The 13,992-nt window shown below is 47.6% G+C and overlaps 1 protein-coding gene across 13 annotated transcripts in view; it reads left to right on the top strand.

Annotated features, from left to right (window-relative positions):
* The first annotated feature begins 2,970 nt into the window (after window positions 1-2,970).
* ZNF532 (zinc finger protein 532) overlaps window positions 2,971-13,992 on the top strand; it is a 132,242-nt gene continuing 121,220 nt past the window's right edge. For 5 of the 13 annotated variants that reach the window (XM_064379081.1, XM_012446443.3, XM_064379080.1 and 2 more), the window contains exons 1-2: window positions 5,197-5,586; window positions 5,671-5,780. The gene's annotated coding sequence lies outside the window, so the exon portion shown is untranslated. The other 8 variants (XM_012446442.3, XM_012446435.3, XM_012446438.3 and 5 more) reach the window with 7 other exon arrangements.

Below are 13,992 nucleotides of genomic sequence, written 5' to 3'. Positions count from 1 at the left end.
GAAAGGAGAGCTCATAGAAACTACCCACTTTTCTCTGTCCCTACCCTTCTCATCTCTTTCCTTGGTTGGACAAGGCCAGCTTTCCAGCATTTAGGCCTAAAGAGACAGCAGGAGGTAAGGATTAGTGGATTCATCCAGTAGCCAGGACCTAGGAGGTCATTCAAATATCTAGGGGCCTCGTAAATAATGCCCAGTGCTGAGCCCAACCCCCACCCGCTTCGGGTCTCTCGGTGAAAGGCCTTTGCAGGCATTTCCAAACTGAGGCTCTGAAAAGGAGAGGTGGTTTTACCACAGAAATCTATTTATGAAATCACTAACAAAGGATAAGGGGAATCCTCTACAGTCTATTTCTGGCAGGCTAATAATAATTTAATCTTGGTTATGATTTCTTTCAAGGGTATGTTTTTGAATATTAAAAAAACCCCTGATTCTATCAATATTTTGATGTTGTTAAAAATAAAAGGTAGATTTTTTTTCCCCCTTTTTCTTTGCTGGCTACTCTGCTACAAATCTTTAAATTATGATGCCAGGATTGAACAGTGTAATAATTTCTTTAAAAAGAAGCTACCACATTTAACATATTAATCTCTCTATAAACCCCTAGGCCTAGCTTGGTTTTGAGCTAAAAAATGTGTAATTCAAGGCATGAGACTGCTCGGTTTAGGAGTGGTTCCACAGGGCCTCTGGATGGCGAGATAAAGAAAAGGCGTTTCCTTTTCTCGTTCCACTTTCCCTTCAGGAACACACCTTTCGTTTGCTCTACCTAACAAAGGAATTTCCTAATTTCATGACAGCATTTGGAGGAAAGTATGATGATATTTACACGCTTCTGCAAAGCTGGCTTCCAGCCACAAAAGATTAAAGAAAAAAAGCTAGGATTTTGTAATACACTGATTGGAGGAAAAGCCAAGACACTGAGAGTTAGCAATAAAAGCAGCAACAACAAAATCCCAAAGGGCTCGGAATTCCTTTAGTTTCCATTTGGCATAAGAATCATATGATTTCTTTGTTCTGCCCTTCCTTATCGACTGCACTCAAATGATAGTTTTATTTCATTCTTGCAGTCAAGTGACTGATTCTATTGTTGCTCAAAGCAGAGAGGTGCACAAGAGAGCCTACATATGTAGAATAATAGAATGAATCTTTTTGTATTGTTTTTTTGGAAGAGGGGTAGTGTCTGCTTTTTTTTTTTTTTTTTTTTAAAGAAAAACAGAATAAATGCTGTCTTTTCCGCTGTGAAATTTAATGATTTTGCAAAATGGACTAAGATGGGTGCTTTGCTTTTAACTACTGGTCTACCTGGCAAAGGAGTTTCTCTGAAATCCTCTTTATAAAAATAGAACTGAGATAACTTGCAATAAATTATCTTTTACTTTTTTTTGGTTTATGATATTTAAAAGCAGATGCAATGTTATTTGTTGCCATTTGTGCAAATGATCAGTTGTGCTTCTAGAGCAAATTTCTTCCAGCAGAAGCTTGACTAAATCACTGAGCTTTGTACAAAGCCCCGCTCAAAAAAGTATTTGGCATGATGAAGCCACGAGGCAGTGGTACAGCTGAAGACTCTTTATGATAAGCATTTCAGACTTTCTTTAGTTTTGGTAGTACAACTCTTGTAACCATTGAAAAGCTGCTTTGCTGTCATTTCAACTCTTAAGAGGAGGGAATGGGGGAGGGGCAAGAGAGTATTTTAAGTAAACAAAGATTCCAAATCCATGAAACCTAGGATTGATCGTGGTATGTACATTATTAAATTCCATATATTGTAAAACGTGGAGCATGTCACGATTTCACATTAGCAGGTCCTAGTGTACTCTTCAATGCACATATGGTTTTTATATGCATATTAATAAAGGCCCATCTTTGAGAGAAGAAAAGAGGCTCCCTTTCAAATGAAATCGAGCCCAGGTAAAGTTGAAACCCAACCCACAGAGTACTGGCACCGTTTTCAGGCCAAAAGAAGACAACAGTTTCAATTTCACCGTCTTGTAATACTGATAAATGGGATGCTGTGACTGGCAAAATTTGCAGATTACACAGGTCTTTCTAAACGTGTGTAAATATGCAAATATGTATTCCAATTTATGTGCAATTCCAAACAATTTGCTGTTTGAAATTAAAGACCAACTACTCTTCTGTGAGACAATAATTCGGGTCATTTACATGAAAAGTCTTAAAGAGCAAAAATGCTACTTGCAATTTCCATCACACAGGGCTCCCATCACCGAGAACAATGGCTTCCTCAACGGAAGTTCACGCCGGAGAGAGGTATACTGAGATTTTTTTTTTTTTTTTTAACTTTTCAGCACACTTTGCAAATACTAACCCATCAATCTGATTTAAAAGGAAAGAGAAATGCTTCTTATGCTGGGAGTCGTCACTGCTACTCGAGTGTTATTTGTGTCTTCAGATTCCGATCAACCAGGAGTGAACCTTTTTAAGAGGTTATGGTGACATATTTTTCCAGGTCCTTCCATTTTGTGCTGTTTCCAGTGTGGGCACAATTAGCTTGACATGGGGGTTTCTGTCCGGTTTTAGAAACCTTTCAATGGAGTGCACGTCTGTGAACAATAAAGGAAGTAGGACACGGGGCTGGGAAAGCAGCATACCTCATCTGGAATGGAAATCTATCGTCTGTCGCCCTTGCACGGGTCACGATTATACACCTTCGTGACCTTTAGCAGGCTTACATATGTATCTTTTTGTGTTCCGTGGGCTATGACCACCTGCTGTATGGACAATATGTGCTTGTTACATTTGTACACCTTCTCCCTCGTAGAATTTAGAGACCTAGCTATTACATCTTGTTTACTCAGTATCATTCCCCCATTAAGAAAGAAAAAAAAAAACCTACATGAACTGAACATGCCATGTTTCAATCTGGCCCCAGTGGCTTTTTCTCTGAAAGCAAAACGTGTGTCTTTTACACCAGGGCTTTCTCCCCACCCCAGGGGGTGTCTTCCATTCTTTTGTGGCTCAGTTGAAGGCGAAAAGGGCTCCAAACCACTAACTAACCCGAGGAGAGCCCCTTCTTCCACCTCCAGGGAGAATTTCAGATTTAATTTGTCTGAAGATAGCGTGCTCTCTTCTTACTTATTTGCCACCATTACGAGGAGAACAAAACCACCACCTTGGCTTCAAGATCCTGGGTAGAGGCTCACGGTCTTTTCAACCATCTTTGGCGAGGCCTTGCTTCCTTCCACTCGAGTAAGTCGCGGCTTGGGGCCACGGAAAGGACTGGGTGAGCACAGCCCGAAATGTCGTTGGAAAAAAGCAGCCCTGCCTGCGCCCCTCACCAGCCCCACCACCCTGCTCCGCTCCCGGGGTGAAGCCGCGAGCCGGCGGCCCCGTGCGGGCGAGACTCGGCGGGTCCGCGGGGCGCCTCCTCGCCGCCGCCGGACTCCGGGGCTCGGCAGCGGCCGGGCGTCGGCGCCCGCCGGCCACGGGGCTTCGCGCCGCCGCCGCCCGGCTCCCGGAGCCTCCCTTCCCCCACCGGTCGCCCCCTCCCCCTCGCCCGCGCTCCCTTTTGTTCGCTCGCCGCCCGGGCCGAGCCGCCGCCGCCGCCGCCGCCCGGGCCCGCACCCCCAGCCGTAGGCCCCGGCGTGGCGGGCCGGCCGCCGCCGCCGCCGCGCGGCCTAGAGCGCGGTGCCCGGGGAGGCGCGGGGCCCGGGCCGGGCGCTCGGCGAGGCCCGGAGGCGGCGGCGGCGGCCGGGGAGCCCGGGAGGCGGCGGCGGCGGCGGCGGCGAGGCCGCTCCACCGCACACGCACACACAGACCCCGGCGGCGGGAACGCAGATGACACGCCCGTAACATGGAAGCCGCCGCCGCCGCCGCCGCCGCTCCGACGACAGCAGCAGCAGCCACAGCAGCAGCCGCCGGCGGCGCCGCTCTGAACAAAGGTCATCCGAGCTGCGGCCCAGACGCCCGGGCTTGACCGCCGCGAAGGCCAACCCCGGGACGGGGGTGGGTGTGCGCCTCCGGGGCTGGGGGCGGCGGGGGCGGCCGGGACGAGCGAGGGGCGCAAGGCAGCCGGAAGCAGGGGCGCGGGTGGGCGCCGGGCAGAGGCGGGGCGCGGCCCCTCGAGCCCACCCCTGCGTCCCGGGGTGAGCGCGTGAGGCTCAAGCCCCTGGGCCTGCCCGCAGTGGCCTGTCCCACCCCGGCCTTGGGGACGGCCGGCCTTCGCGCCCCGCCAGCCGGCTTGGGGGGCCGAGGAGGAGCCGCCCGGGCTAGGCCCCGCAGGTTCCGAGAGGGGGGCCACGTGAGCTCGGCTCTCCTGCTCCCCCCGCCGGCGCCGGCCGGGCACAGATGCAGAGGCCTCCGTGCCCCCTCTCCCCCTGGCCCTGCCTTCGCCCCCCGCCCCCTCCACAGACAGCCCCAGTTTTCTTCCCCCGAGGTGAAGGGATTTGGACTTCTCCCCCCAGGTGCTTGAAAGAAGAGAAGGTTGGAGGAGGAGACTGGGGGGCTGCTGGTGGTGGTGACAGGGCTGGGAGAGAGAGGAGAGGGACGGATGGGAGGAGGGGGCTGGGTGGGGTGGGGGTGACAGCAGAGAGGAGCCTGGTCAACAAGCCAGCACCACTGTGCTAGGAGGCCAGGCCGGCTTTGCAGCCGACGCATCCCGTGTGAGCAGACACACATAGCTCGCTTTCTTGGGGGCTCTTTGTCAGCCACCAACACAGAGAACACACACTGACACACACGTACACAAAGATCTGAGCCAGGTTGTGGGAGGTAAGTGGGGGAAGGAGAAGGAGGGGGAAACAGTGTCTGCGGTGGGCTGTGGGGTGGAGGGGAGGGGGGATGGGCCCTGAGGGGCTCTGGGGTGCTTGCAAGGTGAGCCTCTCCAAGGCTGGGTGCTCGTGGGGTGGGAGGACACACGATGACCTTCCCCTCCTCAGGAAGACCTAAGAGGCAAGAGCCACCCCCAGCGAGATCCCCCGTGTGCTGATGATTTTCAGGGACTTGTTGGCAACTCAGCGAGGGTTGCCATAGCTTTTTTATGTAGGGTGACCAGAACCGGCTGAAACTGGTTTGAGGCAGATCAGCTCCTGAACACAATGCAGTCACTGAGCTACTACAGTAGGATAGCAGCTTCCTCCCTTCATGGCAGCCAAAAGCAGAGGAGCTTGCAGGAAGGTACCATCCCTACACAGTATGTGAATGCACACTTAGACACCACACAGCACTGGTACGTGACTAATGGAGCCCTAAAAGATTCTGGGTAGAGAAGATGGAAAAAAAAGGTGCAGGTTTGCAGGGTCTGAGATGACTTGGGCTTTTCCTGCCTTTTTCTTTTGCTTAAGGGATGGACAAGGAGCTGAGATTTATGTCCCTTATTAGAAGAAAAAAATGTGCCTTGCTAGGGTGGGGACACTTGGTGGATGCAGTCTCTCTCTCTCTTTCTCGGTGTTTTTAACAAAACAAAACCAAAATGAACTGAGGGGTTTGTGATGGTAGTTTGTTTGTTGCTGGAGAATGCTACTTTGCATGCTTTTTTTCTCTTGCAGGCTATGTTCTGTGTTGTGCTTTTTCTTTTAGAAGCTACTAAAGGGTGTTGGGGATGCTTCTGAGTATAATGAAGGCCAAAAGGTAACAATATTGTTCTAGGAAATGGGCATAAATGCATTCCAGTGATGCTGTTAGCCATACATGCTGTCTTTTTTTTCCTTGTAGGCCTGTTGACTGGGGCCGCTTTTAACCCTTTCCTATATGCTGAGAATGCAGCCGTGTGACAGTAACTGAACATTGGTCTAAAGTCTTTCCAAAAGGTCAAGGTTCACAAGGTGAGATACGCTGTTTTGAGCATGAATTTAAATATTGATTTGCAGATCCATTTAGACACAGATGGACCGTGGATTGCTACCCAGGAGATAAAATTGGGTTCAGAGTGGAGAAGAAATGCTCTTAATGTGATCCCAGTTTAATGGGATTAGAGTGACTTCATGATGGTATTGCGATCAAGACGAAATCGGACTGCCTTCATTAAATGGCATGTGTCTGGGCAGTTGGGAGAGTCAGGCCTGGAAGGAAGCGATTGGAGAATGGTAGGCGCCAGGGCCTTGTGGAGAATGTGCTGTTTTGCATAAGACGACAGCAGTACACATGTGGCATTTTCCCGATGATTACAAGAAAAGGAAGTGTTTCACCAAATCGAGGCAGCCTAGCCACCTTTTTAGGATTTGAGGAGTCTGGAGGTAGATTTGCCTTTTGTTCATGCATCACCTTTCTTTTACTTGCTCTCTTGTGTTAACCTGAAAGGTTTTTCACTCCGAGTCAAGTGGTGGAATGTCTTGTATTGATTTTGGGGGCTGTTGACGGTGAGTTCGCCATTGGATTCTTTGTGGCATATATTTAATGTGGAATACTAATGCAATGCCAGGAGGAAGCCGGGTAGTCTGGCTTCCTCTGTGAAAAGATGCCTGTTAACTCAAAGCTGGACTGGAATGGGTGGTAGAAAATGTCTGATGCCTTTAAAGATTGCAGTTAGGTTTGAGCAGGCGTTTTCATGCACCCTCCAAAACCAGAGGTTGGAGAGGAGGGGAGAGGAGAAGGAAGCAGTAAGGAGAGTGGCAAAGTGAAGAACAAAGGCTGAGGAGGCTGACCGGGGGGACACTCAACATTTTGCCTTGGGTTCCTTGTGAAAAGAACTGCAACTTCCCCAAACAGGAAACCAGCAGCTCCAGAATGGGATCCAATGTGATCTCAACAACAGATAGAACTGGTCCTGCCTTTCTGCCGGTTTTTGGGAAAAGTACAGTCAAGAGGAGCCCATAGAAGACATGATTGAAAATAAAAATTTCCCCTACTTTGAAGTAGGCATTTTGTTCCTGTCCGTGTTCAGCAGAATGGGGGCTTTTCAGCCATGCCGAGGATCTAGGAATTGGTTAAGTTGTATGCTGGCAGTTGGTGAAGGATGTCAAGTATGCAAGGGTTTTATTGTTAAAATGTTTTTCCTTTGACTACAGAACATCCACTGTGTGATAAAACTGGCAAAAGGGAAACAAGAGTGCATGGTTAGCTCAGAATACTTTATGGAGTATTTAATAGAGATAAATGTAATCTCGGATGGATATACCAGTAAATAGCTTACATGATGGAACAAAATTCTTTACAAATCACTGTGCTAAAATTGGTTTTCAATTCTCCATCATTTCTGACTGCCAGAGGTTCTGTGTATGAGTGTGGCAGGAATATGCTTGCGAAGCAGATCCGAATCCATGCTGCACGGTGTGCTGCCCCTGCGTTTCTGATGCCAACTAAAACTCAGATGGCTAATATGATAAACCTTAATTAGCTTAATACAATGAGCTGTTGTATCATTTAGTCCTTCATTCTTGTCTTTTAAGAGGCGGTGATTTTTGCTTAACTTTTGACAGCTACCCCCTTGCCACGGCTATACATTGCGAATATGTTCAGAAAACCTCTTTGTAGGGCATTGCATGTCATGGAATGTTCTGGTTTTCAGTCTTGGTGGTTTTTAGCTTTGTTCCTCTCCCTCCCCCTTGAAGCCTCCTGAAGATAGCATTTGTTTTGCATTTAGACCAGTCTTTCCAGCTGCAAATGCTGCTGAGGGTTGGAGAGCTGGTTCTCTGGGGCGGGAGTCATGAGCTCATCTTGGAGTGGAGCTTGCCTCAGGTGTTGATCTCATGCTGAGGTGTAACAATGCGGCAGGCCCAGGCCTCCCTGGAGCGGGAGAGTCTTCTGGGCTGGGGAATGTGGCTGTGAGAGTGCAGGATAAGCTAGGGCATGTTCTTTCCTGGGAGAGCCAGGGGGGACCTAGTGCCTGCAGTTCCTGTCACCGTGGAGCCCTGAGCCCAGCCCCTGGCCGGCGGTGCCTACAGCACTGCCTGAGGACGACCTGCGGTCCGTCCCCTCCGGAGCAGGAATGTGTGGGTTTGGCTGAGGAGAACACACTGGAAAGAAAGTGTAACTGGGTGTTGAACCCTTCTTGTTTTTATCCTCTGCCTATTCGGAGTCATTTTTTCCATGTTAAGGAACATGGGAGCCAGGGCGTTGGGAACTCTCAGCGCAGCCTGGTTCAGGAGCACACATGCTCTCTTTTTCTTTTGCTCTTTTCTCTCAGCGATTCCCTGCCCCCACCCACCTTGACTCATTTTAAGCAAGGTCTAGGAAGGAGATTGCCATCTTGTCAGTGGAATCTTCTGATGCCTTTGACTGGGAGTTAGAATTTTAGGGTTCGTGTTCTCCTATCTCCCAATTATTTCTTCTCTTGAAATGTTCTCTTGAACTTTGCTGTGCAATACAGTTGATCTCCAGTTGGCTTTGAACAACCTTTACTGTATCCTTGGTGGAACTCCAGCTGGCTGTTCACAGCCGGAGCAGAGGTTGCCAGTACAGGGAAACTGACTCCTTCATTCCCCATTATCTACTCCTAATCCCAAGACCATCAGAACAAGACAGCAGACTTGATCAAACGTTATGGAAACACACACTTTTGTGTTCATTTTATTTTAGAGGTGATCTTTAACCAAATCATGGTTAAAGAATTAGCTTAAAAAATTTAAAATTTGTGTACAGTAAAATGTACTCTGTGGTGTGGAGTTCTGTGGGTCTTGGCATAGGTATAGCATTGCTTATCTACCTCCACAGGTGAAGCAGAATAGGCTCATCACATCAGAGCATTTCCTCTCACTGTCTCTTTGTAGTCAGCCTCTCCTACCCCTGGCATCCAGTGTCCCACTATAGGGACGTGGTTCTCTCTTCCTGTGGTTTGGGCTTTCCCAGAATGTCAGATAGATGGCAAGATGTTTTGAGTTCATCCATATTGCTCTGTATTTCGATGTTTTGAGATTCATCCGTATTGCTCTGTGTTTCGATGTTTTGAGATTCATCCATATTGCTCTGTGTTTCGATACTTGGTTCTGTGTCATTGCTGAGTAGTAGTCTGCTGTATGGGTGTACCACAGTTGAGTATTTGCTGGTTGAAGGACATTAGGGTTGTTCCCAGTTTTTGGTAATTGTGAGTAAAGTTACTGTAAACATTTGTGTGAACAGGTCTTTGTGTGAACATAAGTTTTTATTTCTTTTTCTTTTTCTTTTTCTTTTTTTTTGTGAGACAGAGTTTCGCTCTTGTTACCCAGGCTGGAGTGCAATGGCGCGATCTCTGCTCACCGCAACCGAGTAGCTGGGATTACAGGCATGCGCCACCATGCCCAGCTAATTTTTTTTTTGTATTTTTAGTAGAGACGGGGTTTCACCATGTTGACCAGTATGGTCTCGATCTGTTGACCTCGTGATCCACCCGCCTCGGCCTCCCAAAGTGCTGGGATTACAGGCGTGAGCCACTGCGCCCGGCTTATTTATTATTATTATTTTTTTAAATAATTTCTTTTTTAAAGACGGGGGTTTCACCATGTTGGTCAGGCTGGTCTTGAACTCCCGACCTCAGGTGATCCGACCGCCTCAGCCTCCCAGGGTGCTGGATTACAGGCATGAATCACCGTGCCCGGCCAAGTTTTTATTTCTTTTTGCTAAATACAGTCATGTGTCAAAGCAGGGGTACATTCTGAGAAATGTATCATTAGACAGTTTTGTCATTGTGCACACATCATTAGAATGTACTGAGGCAAACATAGATGGTGTAGCCTACTATAGCCTACTGTATACCTAGGCTGTATGGTATAGCCCATTGCTCCTAGGCTGTAAACCTATACAGCATGTTACTGTACTGCATATTGTAGGCAGTTTTAACACAATGGTAACTATTTGTGTTTTCGACCAATCCAAACATATAAAAGGTATGGGAAAAATACAGTATTATAATCTATGGGACTACCGTGTATATGTGGGCCATTGTTGACCAAAATGTTAGTTTGCGTTACATGACTGTACTTAGAATCATATGGTACATACATAAGACTTAGAAGTTTGAATGAAGGCTGGGTGTGGTGGCTCACGCCTGTAATCCAAGCACTTTGGAGGCCAAGGCGGGCGGATCACCTGAGGTCCGCAGTTCAGGATCAGCCTGCCTAACATGGTGAAAACCCGTCTTATTAAAAAAAAAAAAAAAGAAGTTTGAATGAAAATAAATCCAACTTGTTGTAACTTACAAAAAAAGATCTAGCCTTGACAGCTGCAGTTAAGACTCCCCGAGAAAGAGATCGTGGTGAATATCGTCTGAAGACACGTGAGGGATGATCATGATAACGGAACACTCTCTAATGGGATGGCATGCTTTATAACCCTCAACTAATCAGAAGTAGCCAAAAGTGGAAACCAAAAACTGCAGGCAGGCTGGGTACGGTGGCTCACACCTGTAATCCCGCACTTTGAGAGGCCGAGGTGGGTGGATCACCTGAGGTCAGGAGTTCAAGACCAGCTTGACTAACATGGTGAAACCCGGTTTCTACTAAAAATACAAAAATAGCCAGGCATAGTGGTAGGCGCCTGTAATCCCAATTACTCGTGAGGGTGAGACAGGAGAATCGCTTGAACCCAGGAGGTGGAGGTTGCAGTGAGCTGAGATTGTGCCACTGCACTTCTGCCTGGGTGACAGAGGGAGACTCTGTCTCAAAAAAACAAAAAACAAAAAAACTGCAAGTGGTAAAATATCCTTTACTTCCTGCAGCAATTACCTTTGCATCTCTTCAGAAACATTTGGCAGTCTTGAGTTTTACAATCAGGTTCAATAAAACACCAAACAATAATAGAACTGAAATTTTAGAAAGTGATACCACAGATCTTTGTTGAAATCTTAGTTGTGTGTAAACAGCTTCTGAATTATAATTTGATTTATGTACTGCCAAAGTATCGGCGGCATTTTATTAATAATATTTGAAGTTATTCAGCTTTTATGTGTTTTAGGAACTGAAAATGTTTAAGCAATAGTCAGTGAAAGTGGTGAAGAGGGGAGATTTTGGAAGCAGTTTTTTTTTTTTGAGATGGAGTCTCGCTCTGTCGCCCAGGCTGGAGTGCAGTGGCACGACCTTGGCTCACTGCAACCTCTGCCTCACGGGTTCAAGTGATTTTCCTGCCTCAGCCTGCTGAGTAGCTGGGATTACAGGTGCCTGCCACCACGGCTGGTTAGTTTTTTGTATTTTTAGTAGAGATGGGGTTTCACCATGTTGGTCAGACTGGTCTCGAACTTCTGACCTTATCTGCCTGCCTCCGCCACCCGAAGTGCTGGGATTACAGCTGTGAGCCACTGCGCAGAGCCCTGTTTTTTTTTTTTTTTTTTTTAAAGGATGAAACAGCTTTCAGGATTGGGAAGAACAAATAAAGGTAATGGTGGTGCAGACGGAGGGGACCCCTAGAAGTGGGACATAATATTAACCTGGGATTGCTTTGCTATTTACCAGATGCTTACTGAGTGTTTAAGCACTGGGCATTGTGCTAAGCATGGGAGTGCAGAGGGAAAAGGGCCCCAGGGAGAAAAATCTAGTGGAAGGAGCCCCCAGAAGCTATGATAGGAATGTGAATAGGCCACCTCATGCCAAGCAGCAGCAGAGGCCCTTGAAGAGATGGCTTCTGAGCTGAACTGTGAAAGATTGGTGAGAATATGTGGGGCAGGCAGAGCCTGGGGGAGCATGTGAGTCCATGCAGCACACGTGGAAAGGCCTCGGGGGAGCTTGGTGTTTTGAGTGGGGTGTGGGCATGCGTGCAAGGCAATGGAGTGGGAAGGCAGTGGAGGCCACCTGAGGAGGCTTTTCAGTGCAGTCCCTCGAGAGTGGACTTCTGTATAGGTAGAAAAGAAGGACCTTTCATTACAAAGGTCCCGTGGCAGCCCCATGGAGGTTGGAATAGAGGCTGGAGGTAGGGAGGCCAAATGAGGGCACCAGCAATCCAGGAGAGAAAGGATGAGGGCCTTTCATCCCAGGCGTTGTTTGTGGGGATGGAGTGGTAGGTAGGGGCTGCTTCAAGGGGCCAGGTAGTCCCTGATTGGAGGAGTAAGGCTACCTCCCGGGTGGGTGTGTGGGGTTGCTTGGGCTGGTTGTTCTGTCTTTGAGAGCAAATTCCAAGACAGGATAGATTTGGAAGAGTGGAGGGAGAGACTTGATACGGTGAGTTCTGTTTTGGCTCCACTTGCCTCCGGCTCTGTGAGTCTGGAGTTGAGGAGGCTTGCTTGGGCTGGAGTTCTAGATGGGTAGTAATGAGCATAAAACAGAGAGGACAGAAGAAAGGTGTAAAAGGGGTTGAGTTTGGGTCCCCTACGATAATGGCTTTTGTAGTAAAAACCGTAAATGAAGTGGCAGGGGCGGCTGAAGAACTCAGAACGTGTGTTTCAGCAAGTTGGAAAGTGAAGATGATCCCGGGAGCTTAAACCTGCAGGTGCTGCAGTAGGGGATGGTGCTTTACTTCTGTTATCCCATTTTCTTAGAGATGAGGGTCCTGCTATGTTGCCCGGATTGGACTCAAACTAGCTGGACTTGAACTCCTGGGCTCAGGGGGGATCCTCCTGCCTCGGACTCCCAAGTAGCTGGCACTACAGGCGTGCACCACCACCTGTGTTACTTCATCTGATACTGAAATGTTGAGAGGAGCTGTACGTGCTTTTCTCCCAGTGGGGAAACAGACAGAGACCCTCCCAGCTCATAAGTGGAAGTGGAAACAGGATTTGAAACATGCTCCTTCTCACTGTGCTGTTTTGCGTTGCGGGAGCGCAGTTGGAGGACTGAGGGGTAAGCTTGGAAGCTGTTTCGAGGTGTGGAGGCCAGGAGGTGCCCAGAGAGGGCACAGCAGGCGCTAAACAACAAAGACACCGATGCCGTTCACATTGGAGGTGACAGCTGATGACTTCCGGAGTGAGAATACGCAGTGGAGAAGTTTGAGATACACTCAGACCTTTGTATTTAGCTAGATTTTTCTGACTGTAGTCAGCACAGAGAGCAGCGCATCTGCATTTGCACCAGAGACAGCACTAGAAATAGCATGTTGAAAAGACTTATTTTATTGGGCACTAGGGTGAGGATACAGATTGGAAGAAGGGCTAGAGAGATGTATTTGTTTTATGTATTCTTTGAAAAGGCTGAGAAAATCAAAGCAAATTAAAAGTGGTGCCGAGAAGAATCTTTTGTTCCAACAATAAATAAACACAGTTTAAAGAATTCTTTGAATCATCTTCTATGGCAGGAAGTTCTAAATTCTGGCTGTTTTATAATGAGGGAGAGCAAATTCTGTTTAATCTAAATCTGGAGACTGAAGTAAATTTTTAGACAGACGCAGAGCGGCTTTTTTAGCTGTCTCGCATATTCCCTACGAAAGAGCCCTCTTTAAGGATGGTCTTCAGGGGCCCCAAATGCAGATTTTGTATTCTTCTGTTTTCAGTCAGTTATTATTACAGCTTTACATAATTAGAGCTTTTAGACAACTTGAGTGAGCCATGGAGACCTAAAGATAAAATCAGGGTGTTGTGGTTCTTGAACTGTTTTCTTACCATCAGTCTTTGCATTTTGGGACATAGACTCCTCCTTTCCCTGAGGCTGACTCCGGGGGCCAGTAATGGGTATTGATTTTATCATTTTCTTTTTTCTTTCTAGGGATTTGAATAGTAAGAATTAGATCATTGAAAAACCTAATAGGCTACAAAATTCAAAGCCCTCTGTTCTAAAGGACCCCATAGCTGGAGGTATTTCACTTATTTGTAGTTAAGGCATTTTCTACAATGAGCCCACATTGTAGTAGTCAATAGCAGGTTTAGAACTAGAACCTAGTACTGCAGTCCCAGCCCTGCATTCATCATTACCTTCTCTCTGCCTTACAAAGTTTATCTTATGTTTTATTTTACTTTTTTGAGTCAGGGTCTCACTCTGTCACCTAGGCTGGAATGCAGCGGTGCGATCTTTGCTCACTGCAGCCTCAACCTCCAGGGCTCAAGTGATCCTCCCACCTGAGTAGCTGGGACCACAGGCACATGCCACCATGCCCAGCTAATTTTATTTTTTGTAGAGACGGGATCTCCCTGTTTTGCCCAGTCTGGTCTCAAACACCTGGGTTGAAGCGATTTGCCTTCCTTGACCTCCCAAAGTACTGGGATTA

Source organism: Aotus nancymaae, unplaced genomic scaffold, assembly GCF_030222135.1.
Source record: "Aotus nancymaae isolate 86718 unplaced genomic scaffold, 86718_ANA_hifiasm-v0.15.2.pri h1tg000020l, whole genome shotgun sequence".
NCBI lineage: Eukaryota > Metazoa > Chordata > Mammalia > Primates > Aotidae > Aotus > Aotus nancymaae.
Note: the sequence above shows the minus strand (reverse complement) of the source record. Positions and strands in the feature narration are given on the sequence as shown.